This window comes from Lepidochelys kempii, chromosome 2 (assembly GCF_965140265.1).
Source record: "Lepidochelys kempii isolate rLepKem1 chromosome 2, rLepKem1.hap2, whole genome shotgun sequence".
Classification (NCBI taxonomy): Eukaryota; Metazoa; Chordata; order Testudines; family Cheloniidae; genus Lepidochelys; species Lepidochelys kempii.
This window is the reverse complement of record NC_133257.1, coordinates 12,923,606-12,938,260: the sequence shown is the minus strand read 5'-3', so window position 1 is coordinate 12,938,260 and position 14,655 is coordinate 12,923,606. Positions and strand designations below refer to the sequence as shown.

At 44.1% G+C, this 14,655-nt stretch overlaps 1 long non-coding RNA gene across 1 annotated transcript; it reads right to left on the bottom strand.

Annotated features, from left to right (window-relative positions):
- Positions 1-868: 868 nt before the first annotated feature.
- LOC140905838 (uncharacterized) lies at positions 869-11,688 on the bottom strand. Its single transcript, XR_012156957.1, has 3 exons — positions 11,565-11,688; positions 5,381-5,478; positions 869-2,582 (listed from the first exon to the last, which is right to left on the bottom strand). It is a non-coding gene; the product is annotated as an uncharacterized lncRNA (long non-coding RNA).
- Positions 11,689-14,655: the final 2,967 nt, after the last annotated feature.

Below are 14,655 nucleotides of genomic sequence, written 5' to 3'. Positions count from 1 at the left end.
GGCTCCAAGGCTGTCTTTATACCAAATGAGACCTGGTATTCCCTAATGGAGCTTGTCTGATGCGGGATGATATAGGATAAGAAAATATTAGGGTCTTGAGCCTACTCTTCTTTCTCTGCCCTGGCTATGTTAAGTGTAAACAAATGGTCCCCTCATGACTGCATTAATTAAAACCCACATTACAGCATTTTTTGGCCTCCCATGAGTCTCTTCAAACTTCTTGCTTCCATTTTAGGTACGCTTAGAAGAAGGTCTCTATAAAGAAATGTACTGAGCCTCTATAGCCTTCTACGAAAGGCTGATCTATAAGATTTAATAACATACACATAGGCATGAGGTCCAATCTTGTAATATTGTCAGTACCAGTTCAGGAGTTTAGCGTTGTTTTCTCTCTCAGAAAATTTAAAAATTCATCCTAGAGGATGGACGGAAAGAAGGAAGATAGCAGGAAAGATTGTGTGATAGAGGAACTGGACTGTGAATCAGAAGATCTGCATTCAGTTCCTAGCTCTATCATAGTCTTCCTGTGTGACGCTTGAGCAAGTTATTTAATTTCTCTGTGCCTCAGTTTCCCATCCGTAAAACTAGGATAATAATACTTCCTTTTTGCCAGTCTGATGTGCTTCGACTCTTTGGGGCAGTGATTGCTTCTCACTATGTGTTTGTTTGGTATCTAGTACACGAGGGCACTAATCTGGATTGGGCTCTCTAGGCACTGGCCTAATATCAATAGAAAATAACAGGCACATAGAGCTGCAAGCCAGATGATTGAATCTGACTTTCTTTATATTGCATGCCACCAACCAGACACCTCACACCAAGATCAACAACCAGAATTGGATCGATTCTGAGGAACAAGGTTGTTTAATGTTAGTAAAGTAGACCAAAGTGATATTGTGCACATCAGGTTTCCGATCAAAATATAATACTGCATCTCTTTCATGTTTAATCACCATCTTTCAAAGGAGGAGTCGTTTAGAATGAGAAGTGCAACATCTCATTGCTCACTCTTAACCATGTTTAGATATTACAGTCCTCTTGTCCTCCATCTCTTTATCCATCTTTCTACAGCACTTATGTATCCAGTCCCCTCTTTGTCTCTCATCCATTAAATCAGAGCTACTTTTCAGCTTATTAAGTAATTAAGCCTGTTGGCATTAATAGAAATGCATTTCAATCCCAGTTGAGATAATAATAGCAAGTAACACTTTCCTTTTATAAAATATACCAGGATTTCCCCCCATTAAGAAAGATGCCACAAGTTTTAATGTGTTTTTAATAGTACATCCTTTGTGTTTTTATATAGGGTGGAAAACAGTTTTTTCTCCTCCCTTGAACCATATACACCAAATTATTTGTATTAACTGTAAAGAACATCATAAAAATTAGTATTAATGTAACTTTTCAGGCCTGGGATGTGGCAATACAGCTGTGTGACTGGCAGTGACATAGATTACCATTAGAATTGGAAAGTGCTTTGATATAAATAAAAGGGATATTTTAACGTGATTCAGGAATCAGTGTCTTTCTCTGATCTCTCCAGCTCACGCTCAGCCATTCTTCTCCTTGATTTGAATTTCCCTGGGACTCCTCTATAGCATTCCACTTTGTGTCATTCATCAGAACTGGCTGCATCCCCCCTTACTCCTTGCTTGCTGCTGGACGTCCTCAGCTTGATCGTCTTCTGGTGTCTCCATGTGTCAGGACATCTAGGACCTCCTAGAGTTGCAGCTCTATTAAGGGCAATGTGACCCTCTGGTTGACACGTCACTTTAAATAGAAACCCCTTGTTTGTATTACGTTCCCTCAGGCCAGAAAGGAACTGCCACTTCCTTTTAAATCTCTTCATTTTCTTAAGTTCAGAATGGAGGTTAATAACTGACTTATTTCCTTCATAAGAGCAGTAATCTACTTGTCTGGCTTTCCTGACAACCCTGTCTTTATCTGAGAAGCTGTGATCCTTATAATAGTATCAGTTGGCTTTGCACTGATGAACAGCCCTGTGGGATGTAATCAGTCTTTATGGGACGTTCAGGACCTTCCGCAAGGTTATCGGTGGGGGGGATGATGGATGAGAGTCCCTTCAAGGACTCTCATTATCCTATTTTCTGTTTTTTTCCACTTCATCTACAAGATGACTCTCCACTGAGCTACCCCTCCACACCTGGCATTGATCTGATTATTAATGTCTCTTTTGTTCATAGCTACATTAGATGACACATTACTGACTGTAACTCTGTGACTGCTCCATGGCTGCATACACATCAACCACATGAAGCCTATCAGCCATCAGGCTTTATGAGGTAGAAGTCCATGTGAGTTGGGTAAAATCCACCCCTAACTTGGGGCACAGTTATGAGAACTTCACTGTGCTTCCCTTTTTCCAGGCCTCATGCAGCTGCTACTCCAGACAGTGGGGTGGAACAGTGGTTGCAGCTCTAGTAAGGGCCATGGATCCATTCCTTCATCATCTCCCTCCACACCAGATAATGGAAGGCTGGTGCCAGACTCTCTCCCCCTAGCAAAGGGATGTGGAGGCCACCGGTACAGCTGATGTCCATTGGTTCCTCTGTGCAGTCATCCTGCAGGACATAAGTAATACAGAAGAGTTTGCACAGGCCCTCATCCTCAGGGAGAATTTCATCCCTGTGCTCATAACCACTCAAAAACAACAAGGAGCCCAGTGGCACCTTAAAGACGAACATCTGAAGAAGTGATTTTTTACCCACGAAAGTTTACGCCCAAATAAATCTGTTAGTCTTTAAGGTGCCACCGAACTCCTTGTTGTTTTTGTGGATACAGACTAACACAGCTATCGCCTGATACATAACCACCCAAGTCAATGATGCTAACTATGGACCACTAAGGCATCAGCCCCCTGGTTTGCAGCTCCACTCATCCCAATTAAAGTCAATCCATAAGAGATTCAAGGTTCATTACCTAGTGCATGGGCAACATCTTCTCCAGGATACTCTGTGCTTTCAAGCCAATACCATTGTTTGGGGTTGAGCCTTACAAGCTGCCTCAGACCAATGGCATATGGTATGATCCACATTTTCTTCTTCACATATTAGTCAGAGAGTCTGTAACAACGTGCTTGGTAGGAGGAGCACAATTTTCAGGAGGCAAGAAGTTGGAGGAGACACCAAGAAGTCGGTCTTTGTGCACACTGCTAGAATGTTAGCCAGAATTGCAGCACCTCTGTAAATGGTTGTCTTAATAAAGAACCAGCTTAGTTTTAGAAAAAATGGAGTCCATTCTTGTCATTACTCACATGCAACATGTGAAACAAGGTATATAGCTATTTCTCCAGGTGCAGGCATTCCTGAAAATAATAGGTATTGAGAATTTTTGGAAGCAGAAATTCTCTTTCCAGTGTCCAGCTTAATAAGTCACATCACTGGTAGCCCTACCAAGATCAGATATATCTTTTCCTTCCTTCTAGGTAACCTGGTGCCATGACCTCACATTTAATATGCATTGTTTGGAGTACTGGTTAGCATTTACTATTATGGTTCTGTTACATTCTCTTTCAGATTCTGGAGATAAGAGAAGCCCTGGAGCCAAGTGTAGTTCACTCTTCATGTGGAAAAAAGTATTCTTTTATATAGGGCAGTGTCACAGTTTGGCTGGCCCTTTAAGGCAAGCAAGGCTTAACCTTACCTATGATCTTGCAACTCTTCTCCAGCTTATGGTGGCATGGCAATGTAATGACCCCAGTAGAGAAAGGGTTAGGAAAAGACTACAAACAGAATGAAGAATTCAGGAGGGGAAAGACTGCAAAGGAGGCAGGAATGTCCTGCAGATAGGAGCCCGAGGGATGCAGGAGATTTATTAGAAGGGAGAAACCAGAGGCCTGCAAACCAAAGGGAGGCCATGTTAAGCAAAGGCTATGGGAGAGCAGCACCAGGGGGCTTAGAAGTAGGAAGTGGCCAAGGGAAACAGCAGTATATCTGAAGACGCTGACCTAGCTGCTTAATACAGAATCCCTGCACGAGAACTCAGAGTACAGGGCAGGCCTGGGTTCCCCTACCAGCCACAGAGCAAGTAGGGTTGCCAGCTCTGACTGAAGCTATTCCAAGAGATTTTTTTTCCCCCAGCATGACATAATGTCATTTTCTTAAAATATCCTATTAAAATCTCCCAGATTGCTTTGAATAGTCACTGGGAGATCGATGCTGATTCCAGAAGACTCCAGGCCAATCCTGGAGGGTTGGCAAACCTAAGAGCAAGGGACATGCCAGTACATCTGCAGAAGCAGGTTAGGCTCCTGGGGGTTGGGGGGGCTGAGGGACGGCCACTAAGAACACTTCAGTGGAGCCTGAGAGGGGCTAAAGAACTATTATTTGGATGTTTAGCTTTAGGGTGACCAGATAGCAACTGTGAAAAAACAGGACGGGGATGGGGGGTAATAGGCACCTATATAAGAAAAAGTCCCCAAAACCAGGACTGACCCTTTAAAAACGGGACATCTGGTCACCCTATTTAGCTTGGGTCTTTCCTTACCACAGACGGGGACAGAACTTTATGTGACTTGGGCAGAGGGCTGAGCCACCAAAGACCCACTGAGAGGCCTCGGCCAGCAGGAGGCACTGGAGGGCCCCTTGCAGCATCGCATCCTGAAGGGTGCTGCATATGGTGAATACACCACCTTCCAGGCATTTATTACAGAGTTTAAAGCTCTTGAATATCCTTACACACTTGCAAATAAGTTACAACATTTTTAAATGGTTTCCTGAGTAATGACAGATGTTGCACACGGGTTTGCTAAGTTTATTTAAAAAACATTTTTCACCAGGATTGAAACAACATCCCAAGCCTCTAGCGTTCCAGTTAAATATTTTATATTAAAACTCTGGCACTTCAGCAAAACAGATCTAACTTTCAAGCTATGCAAGAGAATGCTGCTTTTCAAGGTTTGAATTAATTTTTCAGAAGGAGATTTAATGAGACTCTTACTTGGAAAAGAGAATTTTGAAGAGTAATCCCACCTCCCAAATATTCATAGGCTCCACTCTTTTTAAATATTATATTATATTCATTATTATTATTTATTATTGCAATAGAAGCCCCAGACATGGGCAGGGCCCCATTGTGCTAGAAGCTGTACAATCATAGAACAGAAAGACAGTCCCTGCCCCCAAAAGCTTAACATCTAAATATAAAATAAGAGACGACAGGTGAATACAGACAGGAGGGCATAAGGAAACGATGAGACAATAGTTGCCAGCATGACATGCAGTGGCCTCAGTGCAGCATGTTGTCACAAATAAAATAATAGTAATCTAAATAAAATTAGCACAGATAAATAAGCAACTTGAGTCCAACATGCCAGATTCTTAATTTTAGTTAAATGTAAATAATTGTAAAACAAACTTACCTAGGATTGGAGGAACCAGTTTGGAAAATATGAACTGCTTGAATCTTTATCCATTTTTTCAACCAGCAATTCTTCTACTGTATTCTGTTGCTCTATCCCTTTAAATTAAATGAATATGTAAATCGTAAGAAGCCACTTTTTACAAGTTGCCTAGTCACCCTCATTCAAAGCAAAACCTGAAACCACTCTGACAATGCTTGAACACGCAAGTGACAGTCATATCACAGCAGACAGTTTATTTAACAGACAAAATATTATCATTCGAGTATAGCATTTAGATTGAATTGATAAACATCCATCTAGCTACATCTAGCTACAGTGTAAGTATCTTATTCTCATGGTGTCTCAGGAATACCTGGAACACCTCTGGATTCCAATATGTCAAGTCATTAGTATATGTAGCATAGTCAAGTTTACAATATTTAATTTGCTTGCTTTGTTGCCAGGAAAGATGCCTCCATATGTTTTTTGTTGCGTACTAGCTAAACTACTTGTATATCAAGTCTTCTTCACTGACCTCCCCTTGCTGGTTCCAAGATTATAGATGATTTGTTTTTCTCAGACATCACAATGCAGTGACAGAGACAAATGAAGCATTCATAGATAGGGCCCTACCAAATTCACAGTCCATTTTGGTCAATTTTGCGGACCTAGGATTTTAAAAATCGTAAATGTCATGAATTCAGCGATTTAAATCTGAAATTTCATGGTGTTGTAATTGTAGGGGTCCTGACCCAAAAAGGAGTTGGGAGGAGTCGCAAGCTTATTATGCGAGGGGGGGGGTGCTGTACTGCTACCCTTACTTCTGCGCTGCTGCTAACGGCGGTGCTACCTTCAAAGCTGGGCAGCTGGAGAGCGGCGGCTACTGGCCGGGAGCCCAGCTCTGAAGGCAGAGCCGCCGCCAGCAGCAGCGCAGAAGTAAGGTTGGCATGGTAGGGTATTGACACCCATACTTCTGCGCGGCTAGCTGCAGAGCTGTGTCCTCAGTCAGCAGCTGCCACTGTCCGGCTGTCCAGGTCTGAAGGCAGCAGCGCAGAAGTAAGGATGGCATGGTATGATATTGCCACCCTTACTTCTGCAGTGCTGCTGGTGGGGTGCTGCCCCCAGAGCTGGGTGCCTAGCCAACATCAACCACTCTCTGACTGCCCAGCTCCAAAGTCAGAGCAGAAGTAAGGGTGGCAATACCGCAACCCCCCTGAAATAACCTAGTGACCCCCCTGCAACTCCCTTTTGGGTCAGGACCCCCAATTTGAGAAACACTGGTCTCCCCCTTGAAATCTGTATAGTATAAGGTAAAAGCACTCAAAAGACCAGATTTCATGGGGGGAGACTAGATTTTGTGGTTCGTGACACATTTTTCATGGCCGTGAATTTGGTAGGGCCCTATTCATAGAAAGTCACAACTTAGTTGTAAGCTGTTCTGGAGTGACTTTTTAATAAGTTTTCCTGCAGTGCCTAGCACAACCAGGCCCCTGATACTTCTGACTGGAGCCCTTTGATGCTACCATGATATAGTTAATAAATAGAAATAATAATTAATTGCCCTACAAATATGCAGCCCAACCTGACCTCCAAGGATTCAGGGGATTCCATCTAAATGTCATTGGGGATGGTCTTCATTAAGTGCTAGAAGTGGACCTACTAATGATAGAGAATTCTTCTGGCCTCTCCAATTTTGGCTTCCCTACACAGGGTGGATCTGCTCTCACTGGCAGCTAGGCAGTTTGTCTATCCCTGATTGGGACCAACGTGGGCTGTTCACACTCACTCCCCACCAGGCACGGCCAATTTCTACCTCCACTCACTAGACTCACTTTGCTCTTGGTGACCATCTGCCTCACTCTAACCCCTAGAAACCCATCCTTTCACCCACCAACTTTTAGTCTTTCCCTTGGCTTGGTGCTTTCCATTGCTGGGCTAGATTACAAAAGGCTGTCCCTTGCTGCTCTTCCTTTTTGCTTTTTGTGCTCACTTTTCTGTTCCCCTTTCTCCTCTTCTTATCTCGCCTGCTTAGGCCACCAGAGTAAGCTAGGTGCCCAAGCGCAGCTGCTTCTGGTTAGCCTTACATGGGAGATGGAGAGATGCAGCCAAGTCCTCAAGCTCCTGTTCCTTTTCCTGTGAAAACACAAAACTGAACGAAACATCAGGGGTGTTGTGACTCAGTAAAACTGGCTCTTTCCCAATTGGCTATTTTCCGCTGGTTTCTCACAGATTGTTGGCTGACCTGACACTTAGGTAGCCCCTACTATGAGGAGCCAATGCTCAAAGAAAGGACATTCTGTCCACTGAGGTCAGGGCTGTCGCCTGTCCTTCTACAATGCTACTTAGAAGTCACCACCCACAGCCCCAGCATGGTTCATTTTCCTCTAGAATCCTGCAGATTCTAGTAAGCAGTGCGGGGAGGAGGAGAGACAGGAGGAGCCAAAATGTGGAAACCACTCTGCAGTCTCCGCAAAGGGAGGGTGAAGCTCCAAGTGGGGTTTAGTGTTTAAAAGGTCTGAGCACTGGGGCCTTGTGGAAAAGATTCTGGGCCTTACTGCTCTAAAAAGGTACAGTAGGACTGCTGCCCTCAAACTGCACTGGGGAGAATAGGCAGAGCAGGCTGTCACTCAGAGAAGAGCAATGTAGCTGACACATGCCCCGAATCACCGCAGTGGGGAATGGAGCTGCCAGCAACATCAGAAGAACAGAAGGGAGGGAAAGTGCCATCTCCAAGCTGGATAGAAGAAAAGCAGATGTGAGAGGCAGTTCCTTGAAAAGGTATAGAGGCCAGCTGTCTGTCTCTCCTCGCATAACTTTTTAGTGTGTATTTATCAGTGTTTTTACATACTTTAAAACTGAAGAAACCAGATTCAGATTTATTCAAAGAACAAGCTGATACCTGCATTTGCTCGGGCAAGTGGTGGAATCAAAAAGTCACAGCCGCATGTGTTGATGACCACAAAGGTAATTCCAAAATTTTATTCCAAAATGTCAGCCTAATCCTTATCCCCATCTTTGGCTGCTCCTAGGCTTGGTCGTTCCTATCCCAAAGGCTGAATTCCACTTCCATTACATGCCGGACAGGGTCTAATGAGTCAAACCTGCCCCAGTGGGCCAGTGGTAATTGACCTGGAACTCCTTATTGAGTTCCATCAGCTGAAACCAGAGTTGAGCAGCAGGAGACATCTGATATCCAGCTACATCCTGGAATTCAGTTCCTCTAGCTGGAAGGGTGAAGGGCGAAGTCAAATCCAGATACCCCCTCCCCATCCCTCCACCACTCTACAAGACAATGAAAGTCTGTCTGACATATCCAGCTCAGATACAGAAAGGGCTAAAAGCACAAATGTTCAGCATCTTTTGAGAGGAGATTAGAACCTTTCATGGTCAGGCACATAAGACCGTCTTATTCTGTACATCTTGAATCCAGCTATTCCGAATCGCCTTAGCCTCCTGGAATGGGAAGCGACACCTTTATGGTCAGGTTAGCTTGATTAAATTCTAATCTCTACAGTAAGACAGGAGCTCTGGGTATCTCTGGCTGTTCATTTAAATAAAAAAAAAATAGAACTTGTTTTTCAAACTAAATTATCCTTTAACTTCATGAAGTTAAATCAGAAGCTGGATTTTCCCCAGTGACATGTCCACTGGCAGCATAAAAAGAATAAATTACTAAGCATGAAATTGCCCCAGTCTGCTGAGGACTGCTTCAGAAGTGGGGCCCAGTGGCTGGAAGACTAGCTACGCTCTTTGATTTCTGTGGAAGAAACAAAATCCTGCTGTGACATTAACCTGCATGTCTGGCTTTATTACCTAAATTATCATAATCCTCATAATCAGCATCTGAGTGCTGAAGGAGCTGCAAGGACTTAAAAATCAAGATGCCAGGAGAGTTGCAAATGCATAATGTCTGGAACAGCCTCCTGTTTATCTTGCCTCATCACTGCATAGAACATTAAGCTATTCTTGCCTCTTTTTTTTTTGAGCCAGACTGATGGGATAATCATGTGACACCTTTTCGGAGTCCACTTAACTTAATTGGACTAAATGTCCTTTTGCAAGAGGCAGGTGATGTTCAAGAAGGCCTGGAAGAGACACTACCTGATGTAAAGTAGCTGATGCAGATGAGAAGTCGCTCGTTGCACAGTCCAGTGGGCTGGAGGTGAAGCTCACATTCTTTCTCAAACTCCACAGACTTGGCAATAGCCCCTCCCGCTCGCTCTCTCAGGAGCCCAGCTTTCTAAACAGTACTCATAACTGGTGGTAAGAGGATCTGCATCTGTGTGGGCTAAGCACATTGTGCCGTTAGGGCTCTATCTTTCCGTAGGGTATTAAGCTCAAATGGGAGGTTATGAGTGGGAACATTTTGACCAAATTGTAATTGTTTTCCTCTCTTTAAAAATAAGGAATAGTGAAAGGCCTGATCCTAAGTGCATTAAAGTCAAACTTCAATGGGTTTTTGGAAAAGGTGTCCTGTTAACGTCTCTGAAGATGCTGTGCTGATGCCCTTGGAGGCTGAAATCCTTTATCCAAATGGAAAATGGAACAGGAGCAGGAGCAGCGGTGCAGGATTCCCCATGCAGTCTGCCAAAGAGCCTCAACTGTGCTCTACAGCAGTGGTGGACAACCTGTGGCCTATGGGCTGCACGCGGCCCATCAGGGTAATCCGCTGGCGGGCCACAAGACAGTGTTTACATTGACTGTCCGCAGGCACGGCCATTTCCCACAGCTCCCATTGGCCAGGAACGGCGAATTATGGCTACTGGAGCTGCGGGAAATGGCTGTACCCGCAGACAGTTGATGTAAACACTGTCTCAAAGCCTGCAAGCGGATTACCCTAATGGGCCACGTGCAGCCCGCGGGCCACAAGTTGCCCACCACTGCTCTAGAGGAAACAGTATAAAGATGAGAGGACAATCCAGTCTCCATAGCCACTGAGTCCTTGTGTCCTCCGTCAGGCTGCCAACAATGGTGCAGGTCAGTGCTGACTGCTGTGCTCTTTTGGTGATATAAACACTGTCAAGCAGGAATGTATTAGCCTTGTGTATTGCAGTAGTGACTGGAAGTCCCAGCTGAGACTGGAGCCTTATTGGGCCAGGTGCTGTGCAAATACAGAGTAAGAGATATTTTCTGCCCCAAAGAGTCTATAGTTTAAATAGACAATACTGATGAAGGCTGAGAAAAAGAATATGCTATGATCCCTCTTTTACAGTTTGGGAATTGAGGACCAGAAGTTTCTGGAAGAACTAGGGAATGGCTAGCAATCTGGCTTCTAGAACCAATCTACTTCTTATCCCCTGTACACCACCAGTACATCCACCCAAAAACAACCAGGGTTTGACCTAATATGTCCAAACTAAACTCTTATGAGACTGGCTTGCCGAAACACATGCAACAATACTGATCTACCACAGCATGTATGGAATCCAGGAGTCCACACTCCCATGTACAGAATACACCTGCCTGGTTGCCCACCAGACTAGGACAGATGATGGTGATAAACGGTAGTTATCAGGGCTGACGATGTGTGAACTAAAAGATACAGGGCTGAGGAACTGTTTGGAGAATCATCCAAAAGTAGGGTCTGACCATAAAATATGAGTTTAACCCCCACCCCCCACCCCGCAACCCAACAGACCTTACCTTAGCATTTCAGAACTCTGAAAAGCATTTCTCTAAACTTGTTGCTAAATATGGATGAGAGTTTGAGGGGGTTCTTATTCCCTAGAAGCAGCTCACCTGTCCCTTAGCCATACCTTGCTAAATACAAGGCAGTTTTAAAGAGAAAGGGATACCCTCTTTTCAAAGGAACCAGCCTGACTAGCTGAAGTCTTAGTAGTCTGGTATAGAATCCACTCTTGCACCAATCCCTATGACTTTCCCCCTATTTACTCTGATCTACTCTAATCCTTTTTAGTGCCCTCATCATGCCATTGATGCACCAGGTTTGAATCATTCCCTGATTTGGACAGAGTGCAAATCATTTGCCGTTCATAAATAATTTAAAAAATCTGGCAGCAGTGGCAAGCGCAGGAAACACAGATTTTGCTGTAAAGAGACGGGGCACACAGTCCACAAGGAGCAAGGGGAGGAATCTATTCTTAGCCATTGTGTCTTGTGTATTACAAAATCCAAAAGTTACATGTGGATTTCCCCCATCCTACCCTCCTCCACAAAATAAATAATTGAAAAAAATACTTACTGACTGTGCCCGCTGCAGAAAGGACAGAGCTTGCATTGGTAACATGTCCACTCCTGCACCTAGTACTGGAGTCTGGATTGGCAGAGGCTACATACAAGAATGGAGAGATCCGCCACTCTGCACCATAAGGTGATGCAGTACCCTGTAGAATAGTGTATTAGCTTAGGGAGATACCACCTGACCCTCACAGTGATTACAATGGAAGTGTGGTTTCTACTTTTCATTATCTCCCTTTAAATTAGGCACTGTTCACAGTTACTTGGAGCTAACACATGAGCAAGTGAAATTCACAGATGGTGTCACATGGAGAAGGAGCATATTACTGGATGCTAATGTAGTTCGGATTGCATTTGGCAGGCAGACACACATTCTGGGGTGTTCGGTTTGTATCTTAAGGCTTCTTCTTAGTCTGAATTATTATCTCAGATATGTCTGTAGCTTCCAGGAGCAGCTGCCAATGTTGCTGTAGCATTACTTTTCAGAGCTGTTATATATTCTGTAACAATAACGATAGCGAGAGATGGACAAGTATTGTCCAGGATTTTGTGGTGGTTGTTTTTAAATGGCGAACTAACGCTTTTGGATCCTCAATTTCAAAAGTTCCTTCTTATTTCAGGTGCCAGCTTTAGATTCCCGATGGCTAAATTTTCAGAGATTCTGAGCAATTGTATATCCAGTTGAGGACCACGAGAACTGTGGGTGCTCCAGACCCCTGAAAATCAGCTCCCCGCCTCTCCTCCCCCCACCGTGTTAAAATTTGAACACCCAAAAAATTAGCAGTCCCTTTGAAAAAACAGAGCCTATGTGACCTGTGTCAAAAATATGCATCAGAGGCAGAGATGGGAGTGGAATTCAGCCCTCCCATCTCCCTGGCTCCCATATAGACCATCGGACAATGATAGGCACTGTGTTGCTCTTATTTGATTTCCAAATGCTGCTATTAGGTCAAACCATCTTGAACTTCAAGAGAGTTTGGATCTGAATATCAAGGGCTTAGACCTCTTTTAGAATAGACCCAGTCAATTATTATTATTATCCCTGGCTTTGGCAGGCACTTTCATCCCTCTTTGTTCCCCTCTATTTGGCATTGGTGAGGCCTCATCTGGTGTACTGTGTCCAGTTTTGGGCCCCATACTACAAGAAGGATGTGGAAAAATTGGAAAGAGTCCAGTGGAGGGCAACAAAAATGATTAGGGGGCTGGAGCACATGACTTATGAGGAGAGGCTGACGGAACTGGGATTATTTAGAATGAGGGGGGATTTGATAGCAGCCTTCAACTACCTGAAAGGGGGTTCCAAAGAGGATGGATCTAGACTGTTCTCAGTGGTATCAGATGACAGAACAAGGAGAAATGGTCTCAAGTTGCAGTGGGGGAGATTTAGCTTGGATATTAGGAAACACTATTTCACTAGGAGGGTGGTAAAGCACTGGAATGCATTACCTAGGGAGGTAGTGGAATCTTCTTCCTTAGAAGTTTTTAAGGTCAGGCTTGACAAAGCCCTAGCTGGGATGATTTAGTTGGGGATTGGTCCTGCTTTGAGCAGGGGCTTGGACTAGATGACCTCCTGAGGTCCCTTCCAACCCGATATTCTGTGATTCTATGATTATCCTCATAATTTTGGCCATAGTACCTAGGAGCCCTAGTCATGGACCAAGACCCCATTGTACTAAGAGCTGTGCAATCCCAGAACAAAAAAAAAAAATAGTCCATGTCCCAAAGCATTTACAATCTAAGCATAAGCCAAGAAACAACAGATGGATACAGACCAGTGGGGAAGTTCAAAGAAATGATGGGACAATATGGCTCAGCATCATCAGAAGTGATATCAGTGCACCATTCTTTTAAATAGTCTCCAGCTTTTTTATAAGCATCAGGATGAAGGAAAGTTTTAGGGAGGGATTTGAAGGAGAATAATGAGCTAAATATAATGGCAATAATGAGCTTCTCCCATACATGAGGGGCAGCATGAGAGAAAGCACAAGGTGCTTGTTTCCAAATGTAACCAGTAGGTGTTAGAGCCTGGTACCATTGGCAGGTCAGAGGTGGGAGTCAACATTTCAGCAGTGAACAAGGGATAATAGGTAGGGTAGGGATAAGCCATACAGGATCATCAAACTCATGTTTGATGCAACAGAGAAGGGGGAGCCAACAGAGGGATTCAAAGAGAGGGGTGACATGGTCAAAGTGATGGGCTAGGAGAATGATCTTTGCAGCAGCATTCAGAATAGAAATGAGTGGGGCAAGGTTGCATTTATCAAAGCCAGAGAGAAGGATGTTGCAGTAATCAAAACATGAGATGATGAAAACCAGATCTAGAATTTTGGTGCCAAATGCTTCCAAATTTGGGGAGAGTTTGGAGCCAGATTAGGCTCATCTCCAGTTGTTCCCAGAGAATTTTGTTCTGAAACTTCTTCTATTTTTTGTGACTTCTTTTGGCCTCTTTGTCTTTACTCTGCTTTCTTCATGTGAAACAGCTGGCTCAGCATGAGAGGGTGTTTTTAGAGTGAATCAATAGCTCAGCTGAGCCATTGATTTGCTCTGACAAGATTTCCCCATGCAGCTCACATGGCAGGACAAGAGAGAACATGATGAAAGGAGAGCAATTTGGAGTGTGAGAGTTAATACAACAGAATTGGTGGGGGAGGTGAGAAGTGGAGAAGTAACAAGATAAGAGTTTGTTCTACATTGAACCAAAGCCGAGACTTTAAAATGGTGATGATCAGTCGCTGCCTTTACTGCAGGAGGAAGGAAGAGGAACTTGAGCTGGTATCTCTTCTGAACAAGATTCCTGCACTTCCGCTGATAGAAATGTATGTGCCGAGAATGTAACAAGTACCCTTACTGAATCTGACTTTCCTGTTATCACAGGCAATATGGGAATGAGTGAGGGTGGACAAAACTGGTCTTATCCCACTACATGACTGCAGAGTGCCATAGTGATGGGGAATCAGGTTCTCTGATCCATGAGGTTTAGGGCCTATCTATCTCAGGGGTTCTCAAACTGGGGGTCTCAAGGTGGTTACTTCAGGGTCGCGAACTGTCAGCTCCATGGGCTGACAGCCCTGAGACACCATTAAATTAAATTACCC